Source organism: Prionailurus bengalensis, chromosome A1 (genome assembly GCF_016509475.1).
Source record: "Prionailurus bengalensis isolate Pbe53 chromosome A1, Fcat_Pben_1.1_paternal_pri, whole genome shotgun sequence".
Taxonomy (NCBI): Eukaryota; Metazoa; Chordata; class Mammalia; order Carnivora; family Felidae; genus Prionailurus; species Prionailurus bengalensis.
In genome coordinates this window covers 87,889,898-87,905,200 of record NC_057343.1, presented here as the reverse complement: position 1 = coordinate 87,905,200, position 15,303 = coordinate 87,889,898, and positions in this window count along the sequence as shown.

Below are 15,303 nucleotides of genomic sequence, written 5' to 3'. Positions count from 1 at the left end.
GCATCTGCTAGGCTTACCACCTGCATTTATCACCATGCTCACTGGAGTCCCAGGAAGCCTGAGCCCTAAACACCACATAAAGAGTTTGAAGTCTGTCCAGCAGAAAAGAAGGGCTCACTGCATGCTGGATCCCACATTCCGATGCATCCCACCACGTGTGTGTCCTGATCCCCTCTCAGAGCACAGACCCTGTCCTGTTCCCTCCATCTTTATACAGCCTGAACCCTGAGGTTCAGGGCTATAGTTTAAGTTCTATAACCCTGGTGTCCTTACCTTGGGTATTTTCTCTCAGTCCCAGGCACACAGAAGTCCAGTATCTGCCTCCTTGCCCTGTAATTACTTAAATGCTGGGAGGCATAGATAAGTTTCTCCATGCAAGAGCTGGTGATTCTACTCCTGCCTCACAGGGATCAGACACAAATTATTTTATATAAGTTCTCCAGGACACAGCCAGAGATACTGAAAAGTTTATTTTGAGAGAGAAATACAGAGAGAGAAACCCGAGCAGGCTCCACACTGTCAGCACAGAGCCTGATGCAGGGCTTGAAACCACGAACCGTGAGGTCATGAACTGAGCCACCCAGGTGCCCCTGAATAGGTCCTTCTAATTCATCTTCTGCCATTAGTTGCATGGGAACCTTTCAACTGTTTTCAAGTTTGACATTTCAGTGCGTACCAGTTTACTTTTCTGCTGTTAAACACCTGGATCCATGTACATATTTTTGCCCCAGACATGAATTCTGTACTCCAAGTATTTCGGGAATTTCCTGATACTCTAGAGGCCCCTCCACTTTGCCAGCCTCTCTCCACCCCATTCCCTCATGCTCAATGTGCTTAGTGTGCAGGTAGGGGTGAAACTGAGGGCAGAATGGGTGGAAATGTGTCCCCCAGCAAGATATGTTTAAGTTGTAACCCTTGATTCCTGTGAATGTGACCTAATTTGGAAATAGGGTCTTCAAAGATGTAATCAAGTTCACACAGTTATATTGAACTAGAGTGAGCCCGAAATGTCATGATGCCTTGTAAGTAGGCCATGTGGGGTGCCTGGCTGGCTCAGTCGGTAGAGCACATGACTCTTGATCTCAAGATTGTGCATTCAAGCCCCATGTTAGGTGTAGAAATTACTTAAAAATAAAGTCTTAAAGGGGTGCCTGGGTGGCTCTCGGTTAAGCGTCCGACTTCAGCTCAGGTCATGATCTCACAGTTTGTGGGTTTGAGCCCTACATCGGGCTCTGTTCTGACAGTTCAGAGCCTGGAGCCTGCTTCCAATTCTGTGTCTCCATTTCTCTCTGCCCCTCCCCCGCTCACACTCTGTCTCTTTGTCCCTCTGTCAAAAAAAAAAAAAAGTTAAAAAAGTCTTAGGAAAAAAGTAAGTAAGGCCATGTGAAGACAGACACACAGAAAGAAAGCCATGTGACACCAGGGGCAGAGGTTGGAGCGATGTGTTTACAAGGCGAGGAACAGCATCGATTGTTGGTAATCACCAGAAGTGAGAAGACAAGGAACTATCCCTCCGTTCATAGAGAGCATGGCCTGGCTGGTGCCTTGATTTCAGGCTGGCCTCCAGGACTCTTGCTGTTTCAGGGCACCCAATTTATTATTGTTATTTTTTAAAGTTTATTTATTTCCAAGTGAAAAAGATGGAGTGCAAACAGGGGAGGGGCAGAGAGAGAGGGAGACAGAATCTGAAACAGGCTCTAGGCTCTGAGCTGCCCACACAGAGCCCAGTGCAGGGGTAGAACTCACGAATCATGAGATCATGACCTGAACCGAATTCGGATGCTTAACCAACTGAGCCACCCAGGCACCCCTAAATTTTTTTGTTTATTTACTTTTGAGAGAGAGAGAGAGAGAACGAGAGAATGTTAGGGGGGAGGGGCAGAGAGAGAGAGGAAGACACAGAACCTGAAGCAGGCTCCAGGCTCTGAGCTGTCAGCACAGAACCTGACACGGGGCCCAAACCCACGAACCTTGAGATCATGACCTGAGCTGAAACGTAGGAGGGAAGGGTACCTGGGAGGCTAACACAAAGGTGAGGGGTCTTGAAAACACTTGCTGTTTGGGTAGAACCGCATGACAAACCTGGAGGTGAGGTCAGACATCCACAACCACCAGGCAACCACCAGGCTCACACACGGTGGGTATCACTGCCGGTCGGTGTTTCTCATGCTGCTTTTTGCCTGCATTCTAGAGAAGGCACATGCCTCATGAATCACGCTGATAATATCTATTCCATGTTGCTAGAAGAAGGATGGGCTGTTGTAGGCAAAGATTTTCCCCTCGACCCAACTCCTCTCAGGCTTCCCTGAGCATTTTTTCAACTTAGACCTGGCTTTGGGGGTCCATGTTCATCTGTACTGTCCAGTTTTAACAACTATCCTGCTGAGTCTGGTGGCCCTGGAGATGCCTGATCAGATATCCTTCAGGTGCTGTCAGATCACCCTGGCTTGCCTTCTGCAGGAGTCCCTTTAGGTCATGTTGGCTTAGCCAGAATCCCCCTTTGCTCCTAATGTTTCCTCTTAGTAATTTTCTATCCGCTCACTCCCACCATGCTCCTTGGCTATAAATTCCCACTTTTCCTTGTTGTATTCAGAGTGGAGTCCAATTTCTCTGCCCCACTGCAAGACCCGACTGCCTCCCTACATGTATCCCAATAGTCCCTTGAATAGATTGCCTTACGGTGTTTTAACAAGTGTCATGATTTTTTTTTCTTTAAACACTGGCACAAGCTGTAATGGGTCTTTTAATATAACGGGGTGTTGATGAAGGGTTCTCATAAGGCTAAGAGGATCTTGACAGGTATCAGACTTCAGTTAGCATTTTGGCAAAGCCCTGGAAAGAGAAGTGTGGGTTGCTGGCTCTCTGGCATGGCAAGAAAGTAGATAATTGTCAGTACAGGAATTGAAGGCTGGAAAGACCTCTGCCCCATAATGGTTACTGAATCCAGCATTCACTGAAGAGGGCCCTTGTATGCCTCAGCCACCAACAGGTTGTGGAAAGACAGTGTCAGGTAAAAGTTCTCTCCCAGATCTGTGGGATGTCTGGGAACCAAAAACTCTAGCTTGTAGTAATATTTTGCTCGAGAAAGAGCATCCTAAAGCCTGCATTGTGAGCTTTGGAAATTGGGAAGGTCTGTCTCCTAAATCTCACCAAGAGCTAGAATTCTAAACCTGTGAGGTAGGTAGGTCCCAGATCTGATCACACCACTGGCCTTCACGGGGACTCCCCAGCCGTGGCAGGAGGGACACTAGTGGGTCTTAACAAATGGGACAGGTGCACCACGTGTAACTAGATGTGAAGGGCTGCCTTCCTGTATGGCTTCCATGATCCAGGTTTCCAGCTCTGGAAGTAGGTAGTTTAAATGTTTCTTACTTTACAAATTCTCATGTGGAAGGTTAGAATTTACTTGTATCCTGGGATGCCTAGGTGATTCAGTGGGTTGGGTGGCCAGCTTCAACTTTCACTTGAACTTCAGCTCAGGTCATGATGAGCCCCAGGTCGGGTTCTGGGGTGACAGCTCAGAGCCTGGAGTCTGCTTCCGATTTGTCTCCTCTCTCTGCCCCTCCCCTGCTCATGCTCTGTCTCTCTCAGAAATGAATAAAAACATTAAAAAAAAACCCAAATTACTCGTATCCTTAGCATCTCTCTTTCACACACACACAGACCTGCATGTCTCATAACCAGTTATTATTTACTCCGACTGTTTAATATTTCTTTTAAAAAGTTTTTTTTTAATTTGCTACTTTTACTAACAGAGTTAATACTATGATAAATGCTTATACATTATGCAAGTATCAAACATCCGAATTGTTGAAACTGAGGCCTAGAAAATTTAAGGATCTCCCCCTCTCCCCCCAAGGGCATTCGAGGAATTTCTGGGGACGAAAATTTGAATTTCTGGGCTATTTTATGGGACCGCTGCCTGGTCTGTCTAGAATTCCAGAACCTTTCCCCGGTTTCCAGATGGACCTGCTATGACCTTCTCCTGTGCCCTCTCCAATTGGACGTCTGGCCTCGCGGAGTTCCTCGTATTCTCCACCACCCCCATCAAAGCCGGTGGACCCCTCCGGGGCTCTGGGAGTCTCCTGTAGTCAGCACTTTAGCACTTTGGCGCAAGGCCACGCGCCTCTCTGACTTTCCAGGGCCTCTGCTGCGGAACACCGGGTGGGCTGGCCCAGGGCAGGGTCGGTGCACCTTGTCTGGGAAGGCAAGGGTCCGGGAGGTGGGAGCACCCGCCAAGTCTGTGGGGCCCGCGCGGGTGACTCCGGCACATGGCTGGACCCTGCAGCCTCCCGCCACCATCCGTCGTCATCAGTCACCAACTTTGGTAAGAAGGGCTCGCTCAGGCTCTCGTGCCCTTCAACGGGCAGAATTGGGAGTGTCAGCAGCTCCTGCCCACCACCCCGGACAGATGAGAGGGAGAGGCTTCGGGATCCGGTATTTATATCCAGATGGTCGGGCGGGTGTTTGAAACCCGAAAGGAACCATTTCAGTCCTGCCATTTCTAGGGCGGGAGGTTGTTTAAATAAATGTTAACAGCGGGGCGCCTGGGTGGCTCAGTCGGTTAAGCGTTGACTTTGGCTCAGGTCATGATCTCACAGTTTGTGAGTTCGAGCCCCGCCTGGGCTCTGTGCTGAAGGCTCTCAGCCTGGAACCTGCTTTGGATTCAGATTCTGTGTCTCTTAATCTCTCTGCCCCTCCACCACTTGTGCGCTCTCTCTCTCTCTCAAAAATAAATAAATGTAAAAAATAAATAAACAAACGTTAACAGCGAATAATTGTCCTAGGACATGTCCTTTGAAAAGGAAGCTAGACTGCCCCCCGCGTCTGGATTGTTCCCACCTACGGTTGACGACGAATTAAAGCAGTAACAGCCAGAGCGGAAGCGGGGCTCATGCGCGGGCTCGTGCGCGGCGGCAGGTGCGCGCCCAGCAGATGCAGCACCCTCGCGAGTGAAAAGTTAGTAAACTCACGAGTGCAGAACCACCGCCAGAGGGGGATCGCCTCCGGGTATGAACTTACGTCTCCATTTACTGCAACTCCTCACCGGGTTCTATTTGATTTGGGGGCAATGAGGCTTTCCCTTTCCTTCCCCTTCCAGAAACGTCCCCAAACCCTGTACTAAGACTTTTTGGAATCTTCCTTCTTACTGGGGGACTTTTGGAAGGATCCATGAGTTTGGCGGGGGGTAGGGGCGGGTACTGCCGGCCCGCTGAATGTCGAAGAGCCTTTCTCTACACCTGGAGCCTCGCAACATATCCTCCCAACTGGTCTTAGACTGGTGTTTCCTTTATGAGTTGTGCGTGGCTTACAGTAGCGGGTCAACAACAGTGTTACTGTTATATATATATATATATATATATATATATATATATATGTGTGTGTGTGTGTGTGTGTGTGTGTATTTTTTAACTGAAAAAACTAGCGGAGATTAGATGTCATTGCCCTAGTTTTGGAAATAAGACTATGGTATTTCTGAGATAGGGTTTTTGTTTTCTCAAACTGCAAGAAGGAAGAATGAGGGGAGCGTCCAGCAGCCAGAAATCACTGGTTACTTCACCACTGTTCTTATCTCCGCAATTTCATGGGTTGTTTCAGAGAAGAAAAGGAGACACCTCCCCACCAGAAATAGTTTGGAGATCGCCTGCCCATCTGGGGAAGTCCTCAAAAGAAAACACACAAAGTACTTTGGAAAAGCTATAGAGGTACCCATTTTGAAACCCAATCTCAAGCAGCCACAGTTAAGGTGGAATACGCATTTAAAAAGCCATGCAAATATACATTTGAAAGAGGAGTTAGAGGAGTCTGGGTTTTATTCAGAACAGCAAAAAGAAGCAGGACTGTGGAGGGAAGAAAATGTAAGGAATTTTCTTGTGTGTTTCAACTTTTAGGACAAGCACAGTGCTGATGATAGAACTCTGTCAGGGTATTCTCTGAAATTTGTTCTTGTTTTACACATACATACAAATGCAATGTTAAATGTGTTTCTTTGGCTTTCCATTTAAGAAAGCATGAAAGGGGGGCTCCTGGGTGTCTCAGTTGTTACATGTCTGACTTTGTCATGATCTCAGGGGTTCATGAGTTTGAGCCCCCACACTGGGCTCTGTGGTGACAGTAGGGGTCTGCTTGGGATTCTTTCTTTCTGCCCCTCCCCTACTTGTGTACTCTCTCAAAATAAATAAATAAACTTAAAAAAAAAAACACCAGAATGTTTTTTAAAAAGTGTGAAAGACAGTAACCATATGAGACCCTGAGTTGTTTTGTTTTTGTTTTTGTTTTTGAGACACTGGTATCCTGTATAATGAAAATGAAAATGCTGATTCCTGATGCCTCCTCAAACCTTCCCAATAGGAAGTACTGGGAGAGGGCCTTCCCACCTACATTTTAGCACCATACCATCAGTATAATGCAGTGTGCATATATCCCCAAGGACTTACTTATTTTGTAGCTGGAGATTTGTAGCTTTAGGCCACATTCCCCCATTTCACCCCCCCCCCCATTGTATTTTAATATGGAACAAAAGGCAAGTTCCCCAGGCTGGGAGGGACTTTGAAGCCTGAAGCATCATTCTCTGGCAGAACCCCCTTCTGGGATTTAGGAGTTGTGGAATGCTTGGGGAAGCATTCCCCCTTGCTGGGGAAGAAGGGAAGGCAGATGTGCACGCTGGTACCCACAGTAGTGGAGTGGGCTTTAATGTAAGAGCTCCCTGCACAATGCTGAATGGTTTATTAGCAACCTTGCAATCTTCTTTTTTTTTTTTATTTGTATTTAATTTATTTTTTAAATTTACATCCAAGTTAGTTAGCATACAGTGCAACAATGATTTCAGTAGATTTCTTAATGCCCCTTACCCATTTAGCCCATCTCCCCTCCCACAATCCCTCCAGTAACCCTCTGTTTGTTCTCCATATTTAAGAGTCTCTTTTGGGGGCGCCTGGGTGGCTCAGTCGGTGAAGCGGCCAACTTCGGCTCAGGTCATGATCTCATGGTCCATGAGTTCGAGCCCCACATCGGGCTCTGTGCTGACAGCTCAGAGCCTGGAGCCTGTTTCTGATTCTGTGTCTCCCTCTCTCTGATCCTTCCCCGTTCATGCTTTGTCTCTGTTTCAAAAATAAATAAACGTTAAAAAAAATTAAAAAAAAAAGTCTCTTCTGTTTTGTCCCCCTCCCTGGTTTTATATTATTTTGCTTCCCTTCCCTTATGTTCATCTGTTTTGTCTTTTAGAGTCCTCATATGAGTGAAGTCATATGATTTTTGCCTTTCTTTGACTGACTAATTTCACTTAGCATAATACCCTCCAGTTCCATCCATGTAGTTGCAAATGGCAAGATTTAATTCTTTCTGATTGCCAAGTAATACTCCATTGTATATACATATACATATATACATACACACACACACACACACACACACATACACACACCACGTCTTCTTTATCCATTCATCCATCGATGGACATTTGGGCTCTTTCCATACTTTGGCTATTGTTGATAGAACCCTGCACCCTTCTAAAACTAAAGTGACTTGCTGGAAGACTGAAAAAGACTTTATAAAAGAAAAAAAAAATTAGTGCTCTGTGCACACTGCCTCCCAGGGGAGATCCCCAGAGCCGCCTGTGCCTGCCTCCCTGCCCTGTGGCCCAGGAGTGCCTTTCCTGCAGTCTTCGCCAGAGATTATCCTGAAGAGTTCAGGGCATCAGGGCATCTGTGCTCGAATGCACACCACACATCCTAGAAAACAGGACAACATGCAGGGGGACTGGGCGCAGTCCACTGTGCTAGTGGGTCCAGGCTGCAGGCGCACTGGTGAAACACAGGCACCTTGGAGAGGTCATGTCCACAGCTGGATCGGCTGGGGCAGGCACATTCGGTGAAAGGGTGACCTTTGAAGGGCCACGAGCCCTGCACAGTTTTACTTATTTATTTTTAATACAAATCACAAGAGCAAGCGTTTCCTCCCAGAGGAGTCCTGTACAAATAGATCCCCTGCACACTTGAGTATAGCAGGAGGGAAAATGGTCCCTTGTACTTTGCTGTAACTATCAGAGAGGGCTGAGAAGAGGCTTGAGGCAACTTTGGTTCAAAACTGTCCATTTCTCCAGCCTGTGGTCAGCCCCATGATATGGGAAGGGGACCCGGCTCCTCCAACCTGAATGTCCACAGCAACTGGCCAGGAGAGGCACACCAGGTGCTACAGAGTCCCTGAGCCACGGTCCCACTTTTAGACCACACCCCAACCTCCACAAAACCCCTCCACACCCTCACGTCCACGTGGGTCCACCAGCTGCAGCACCCTCATACACAGGTCCCTGGACCACCGATTCCTTCCTCCTCTTTCTCCTCCTCCCCCCATCCCCTCCTCTTCCTTTCTTCTTCTTCCTCCTCCTCCCCCTCCTCCTCTCGATATCCCTCCCCCTCCTCCCCCTCACACCTCCTCCTCTTCCTATCTTCTCCTTCCTCCTCCTCCCCCTCCTCATCCTCTCCCTCTCCCTTCTCCACCTCTCTCACTCTCCTTTCTTCTCTTTCCTCCTCCTTCCTCCTCCTCTTCTCCTTTCCCCCTCTCACCCCCTCCTCTTCCTTTCTTCTCCTTCCTCCTCCACCCTCCTCCTCTCCTGTTAGGGAATATGACTGGAATGTTGGTGGGAAAACCAAGCGGCACTTGGAGACCTTGGTGGATTGGAGATTTATTTAATACCAGCAGGCTCATAGGAGACTGTTTCTCCAAAGATCTGAGTCCTGAATGTGAGTGGGAAGGGTAATTTATAGTTATCAGCCTCTATATTTGTGTATGTGGGGGGTGGTTGGTGGTTTGCATGTGCAGCAAACAAAGGAAGAAGAACCCGTAGGAGGGGTCCCTAAGCTAGAGACCAGAGTTTGTTTTAGCTCAATCAGTCATCTTTGGTGTACTTTATCCACTTATCCAACATTCCCCCCTTTGATGTCTTTTAAAAAAACTTTTAGTAGGCATCACCTTTCAGTTTTACAGGTTGGTATTCTCGGAAGGCTAAGATATGGTCAGTAGTTTGGCGAGGAACAGTGTTTTCAATAAAATGTACCATGGCATTCAGTACACAAGGGCCAATGGATACAAGTAAAATTATGGAGACGAGGGGTCCCGCCAGGGCAGGAAGCCGGGATGCCCAATCTGTGAGATCCCATCCTTTCCATTGATTCTCTCTTGTTCTCTAAGTTGAATTCTTTCCTTGAGTTCCTTAACCTTAATTGTGACTATTTCGGACTGGTTTACGTGATAACAACATTCCTCCCCCAGAAAGATGCAAGTCCCTCCTTTTTCTGAAGTGAGGAGGTGGAGGGCTTGCCTATTTTGGAGGGTCACTGCTGCCAGAGAGTTTATTTGGCTTTGTAAGGTTACCAGAGAATCTGCCACCTGTTCCATGTCTTCATTTAGCTCTTGAGATAGTCTATGGTATAATCCTACGGATGAACCTATATCCTATTCCTGTCGCAATTCCTGCTGCTATCAGAATGGGAAGCAGGATTGCCCATTTAGCCCAGGCTGTGGGGCTAAAGGTTGTTAGGAGCTGATCTTCAGTGTATACGGATATCTCTGGAGTTAGGAAGACGGAATAACATTATCTGAGTCCACTGGCCTCTAAGCATCAGTAGGCTGAATCAGAACACAGATAGAACACCCCAGGGGGTGAACATAGGGTTGAATTTGTATTTAAGGTTATATTTCTTCCGCATTGAAAGGTACCATTCCTATCTTCAGGGACTGTACAGGTTAGATTGTCGACATTTGTGAGACGGACCCCAGTGGCCAGGGTTCCAGCTAAGACAGAGGTGTTGGTTTTGAGATTTTCAGCAGCTTCCCAGGTCAAAGGGATAGGAGTGGCTAAGTAAGCCCTCCAGCTGAGGGGAAGCACATCCAGCAGGTTTGGGTGTGATTATCTATTTTATGGAGGACTGGTAGAGTAGTGTTAGTCCAACGTTGGAGTGGGGACTTGGTAAGCATCTGATTGAGGGCTGAAAGTTTCAAACCTTGGTAGGCTGCCGGGGGAGTGGTCACCTTTATGGCTTGTATTACCCTATCCTGGGTATCCTTCATAAATGTTTGAAGGGCCCTGTCTTGCAACCCTCCCCAGTCCGAGATCCCCCACTGAGGAAGGTAAGTGTAGCAATCTTGCTTCCCTCTCTGGAGGCCCTTGTTGTGACATGGGTTCCTGACATTTAGGGTTATCTCTACGGTCCAATACTTAGTCCTTAGGGCACTGGGTGGCTGACAGAGAGTGGGTGTTTTTCCCTTGTAGCAATCTTGTGAAGGGAGGTGAAGGTGCTCAATGCCCTTGACCCCCTTATTGTCATATAACAATCCTGGCGGCAAAGTGGGTAAGAGGCAGTTGTGAGGGTGAGATAGGTTATCATAATATAAAGGCAATACTTAATAATTCTCCCATTCAGAGGAGGTATGTGAGACCCAGCATGCATCTTTTGTCCCATGTCCAGCTTGTTGGTGCATTCTCTATCAGCCCAACAGTAAGAATTAAGATCAAGGCTATGGCACCAGTAAGGGGCAAGGGATGGCAGAGTTGCATCCAAACACCTGGGCTTGGTCCACATGTTGATTCCTCAAGCTTCTGTCATGCACAGGCCAGCCAGCTTCCGGGGCGTGGCTGGAACAGGGCTGGAGATCTCAGGAGCCAGTGTCTTTTTGAGGGTCAGTTTAAGCGGGTTGACTGGATCTGGATCACATTGCCAGGTTGAAGGTTCCTCTGAGTTGGCCTTCTTAGCTCTGGAGTGATGGACCCATGGCTGATACCTGAAACTGAATCCTCTATTTGGTTGTATGCCTGTAAAGTCCACCTCCAAGTCTTTGAAAGGGGTGGGTTTCTGGTAACTGTCAGACCAGATTTAGGGAAGATATGGTTTGCATATTTAGAGATCCATCCTGTTCAGTTGCTTAAATAATCATATGCCCATGGGGTCTTATTATTATCCCCATAGAATAACAAGCACAGAAGATTGCCTATATATGAAATACTGTAACAATTTTCTGAAGTTTACCTCAAGTTGTCTAGTTTAGGCAAACAACAAACATTTAAAGACAATCATAACTCGCATTTAACATCCATAACTGTGCATTGTTGAAACATAGTTGTTCTCTCTAAAACCCACCCTTTCCAGAGATAGCAAAATTGAGACCAATGCATTTGTAGAACAAATCCAGTCTTAACAAATCTGGCCTAATTATTTACATAAGCTCAGCAAGAATAGAGATTGATCATGAGGATCTTTTAAAGTCTGCTTTGTTGGAACCTTTTATAAGGAATCTCCGGGTTGAACTTTTAGTAGCCTCTCCCGGCCAGAAGCCAAGCCAAATACTTGCCATCAGACAGGCCTGCAATACTTGCAGAATTGGATGAATTCCTCTTTATGAGGTCCCCAAGATATCCTGAGGTTCCTGCACCTGACAGGAAGTGACCTTCTTTACTCACCTGGTGAGGCTGCTGGGAACTCTGTAAGCAAGGCACCAGGCCAGCATTTCTAAGGGGCTTTATGGCTCCATGTTTTATAAAGCCAACCCTAATTCCTTAAAGCTGTCTGGTCATATCTGAGTCTATGAATGTCATCCTCAAATATGACATTCCAGTCAATGCCTTGGTAAAATAACCAGTATTTCCAAATGGTGACCTGTTATAAGATGAATAGATTCTTTTTTTTTAAAATTTTTTTTCAATGTTTATTTATTTTTTGGGACAGAGAGAGAGCATGAACAGGGAAGGGGCAGAGAGAGAGGGAGACACAGAATCGGAAACAGGCTCCAGGCTCTGAGCCATCAGCCCAGAGCCCGACGCGGGGCTCGAACTCACGGACCGCGAGATCGTGACCTGGCTGAAGTCGGCCGCTTAACCGACTGCGCCACCCAGGCGCCCCAGATGAATAGATTCTTATTGAACTTATGCAAACAATTGTAATTGTCATGAAAGAAAGAATACTCATTGAGAGTTTTGAATTTGGGGGGAATTAAGTAGAGAGAAAAGATAAATGCTTCAGTTTACAAATGAATACTTTATGACATTTTTGTATATCATAGATATCTTAAGAGAAAGTTTCCTTAATCTGGGAGAGGAAACATTAGAGAACCAGCAATATTTTCAACAAGAATCACAGAAGTATAATCTTCCTCAGTTCATTTAATCCCATGTTTCTAATTCTTGTTCAATTTGAATTCAGCTTTTTAGTTCTGGAAATTGTTACGCATTTTAGTATTAATCTTAAAGATGTTGAATACCTGTATTTATTCCCAAAGTCCTTTTTATAAATCTCCTTGAAGAAGAAACACATTTTGTGAGAGAATAAGAATAATTATAAATGGCAAAATCTCAGAAATAGACATCATTGAAGATCTGATGAGAGTTCATTATGATGCAATTGACAAAGAAATTTGGTTATTTCTGTGACACATAACATCTCAAGTAATCAGAATATTAAGTGATGACCTTATATCAAAACATTAAAATTTTAGGAATTGCATATATTTGGGCAGTTATAGCATTTACCTGTGCAACACAATCTAAGATTTACCACTGTATAACAGAGCTTTTCCAAGTACCTTAACATCCCAAATAAAAGGGCCTAATTGGTCAAGAAGACTTTCTTTACCATTTAAATCCTGAGAAGTTTGTTAAAACCTCAGAAGTCATAAGTACATCCTAAATAGGATTACAGATTGTTACAAATCTTACAATTTTATTTATTCAACCAAAGTGGCAATAAAAGATCCCAAAGGTGAATGTATAGCATTATATAGTTGTTATCAAAACCTAGCTCCTTTGACATTCAGAAGTTTTAACTAACTAATCAAAGACCTGATAGATATGAGACCTAAAACTTTGATTTTCCTGGAGGATAAATCTTTGTTTGCATTGTCTTATCAAAAGCAGATCAACAGTTCAAGAAAACTTTGTCATTTGAGAAGAGAGAAAAGCAGTATTTCAACCTTATACTAGTGTACTTTTAAAATTCCATTCATCTCAACCTTCTATAACTTTCTTTTGCTTCTAAATTTTGTCCCAAAGCCATTTCTTTCCAAATAACCAGTCTCATTTAGGATAAAATTACTTTCTTCTACCCTCAACGAAACTGTATTTCCATTCCTTATATCTTTCTTATATACCTCCTATTTTCCTACAGAGTTGCTTTCTTTATTTTCATCAGTCTTAAGTACATTTAGCAAAATTTTAACTCTTAGGAAACCTTAGTCTCCAATTGAGGACTTAGTAACCAATTGAGAGGTGTTTACATCAGAAATTTTTTAGATGGTAAATTCATGAACCAATTAAGTACAAAGCATGTTTTCCAATAGGTCCAAATAGCCTTAATTTCTCAGCAATAAGAAGTTAAAAACACAAACCTATGTTCAATAATCAAAGCTTTAGCATTCCATCCTATTTGGAAAGTTTCAGGTTACCAAGGACCTTGAAAGTTATCTTAACAATTACCCATGAAAACTTTGAGACAGACAAAATTACCTATCATTAACAAATTGCAACAGAGATAACATGAACTTATTTGACCTTTGCCGATAACTTTAAAGACAGGTCCGATAAACTTAAATTAGTTTAAACATCGAATATGTTTCACCTGTGTCCAACTAAAAGTCAATCAATTTTTCCCCATTGTCAATTTTCATTTGGGGCACCAGTGGAGGTATCTGAAATGGGTGATCCAAGGGATGTGCACTTTGCTCCTTGACTTGGAAGGTGGGAGGAGGAACCAATGGTGCCTGAGACACTGAGGATGGTATAGGACCACACCCAAGTTGGTGAAGAAACATGAGGGGGAGGGGAAGGCAGAAGCAGCAACTGCTTGGGAATATTCCTCAAAGTCCCTGTCCTGAGGTAGACTAACCACAGTTGGCTCCAGTTATAGCTATTAACATGGGAAATGAGGGAGAATCCCTCACATATATTAAGCAGAGGAACAGGGAGGGAGAGTCAGTGTCCCCTTTTAGTCTGGTTCTATCTTGGCTAGACCAATAAGGTCCCCTTCTTGAGGTTCCTCCTGATTTTGGCTGGGGTTTTGGGACTTCCCCTGGTTGGGACACTTATTCTTTTTAATGTCCTTTCCCCTGCAGTAGGTTCATTGACCCCTTGCTAAGGAGGTTCTGGGCCTCCCCCCTTGCTGCTGGGCATATTTATGGCCTTCTCAGCCCCCTGCTCTGATCCGCCTGAGAGCCTCTTGATATCAGCAGATGTGGACTGGCATCTGGAGAGTGCCTGCGCCTGGCTGAGGGTGCAATCTGGCCACAGGGCCTAGTGGAGGAGGGTTCTCTGGTCTGGAAGGGGAGGAGAAATGGTCAGTGGTGGCAGCAGCAAGTCCTCCCAGGGAGGAGTTTCAAGCTCAGGGGAGGGGGGAGGAAGCCTAAAGAGTCATGAAGAGGGGAACATTAGGTGAGCGGTCAGTCGCTTCTTTGGCTCCCTGGGTGAGTCTCCAGATAAAGTGGTTAAAACCTTTGCCTGGCTCTCCTTGCCCCATCCCAACCCCACAATGCCCCTGTGAGGCAGAGTCACAAAGACAGGGGGATAGGGGTGCCGCCTCCAATGAGGAGACCAGCCAGATGCCTGCCTGGCCGTGTCCTGAAGGAACCTAGGCAACGCTCAGCCCCACAGGTCCCAACTCTGCGACCCATGATCAGAAACCATTCTGATATCACCACAGACTAAGCGCCATCCATCGTGAAATTGCAGATGGGCCCACTCAGACTCCATGGCCCCCTGGGGACCCCAAGGACACCCGCCCATGGAGCCACAGAATCGAACTCGGCAGGCAAGCTAGACCTAGTCACACATTGACATTCACATACACACCAGAAGTTATTATATTCCCTGCCATAGAATCCCTACCTGTGAGACCTCTGAAGTCTCCGGGAGTGATCAGGTCCCCCTTCCACTCTTGCAAGTGGGCCTGACTAGATTGGGCCCCAGCCTTACCGGTTCCGACCCTTGGGTCCAGGACCTCATCTGCCGAGTCTCCTCGAGTCTGGTGGAAACAGCAGAGTGGGCCAGCCTGAAGGGGACAGAGAAGGAGACTGCCAAAATTTAGGCAGGGCGCGCACTCTCCCTTGTGATCCCTCATTCTGTCACCACCTTGTTGTTCTCCCAAACCAGTGGTAACAATGGGCCAATGCGGTTGGGTTTCCGGTCAGTGAACCAAATTTTTTATGGAATCAGGCTGGAACGCTGGTGGGAAAACCAAGCAGCACTCGGAGACCTTGGTGGATTGGAGATTTATTTAACACCAGCAGGCTGAGGAGACCATTTCTCCAAAGATCTGAGCCCCG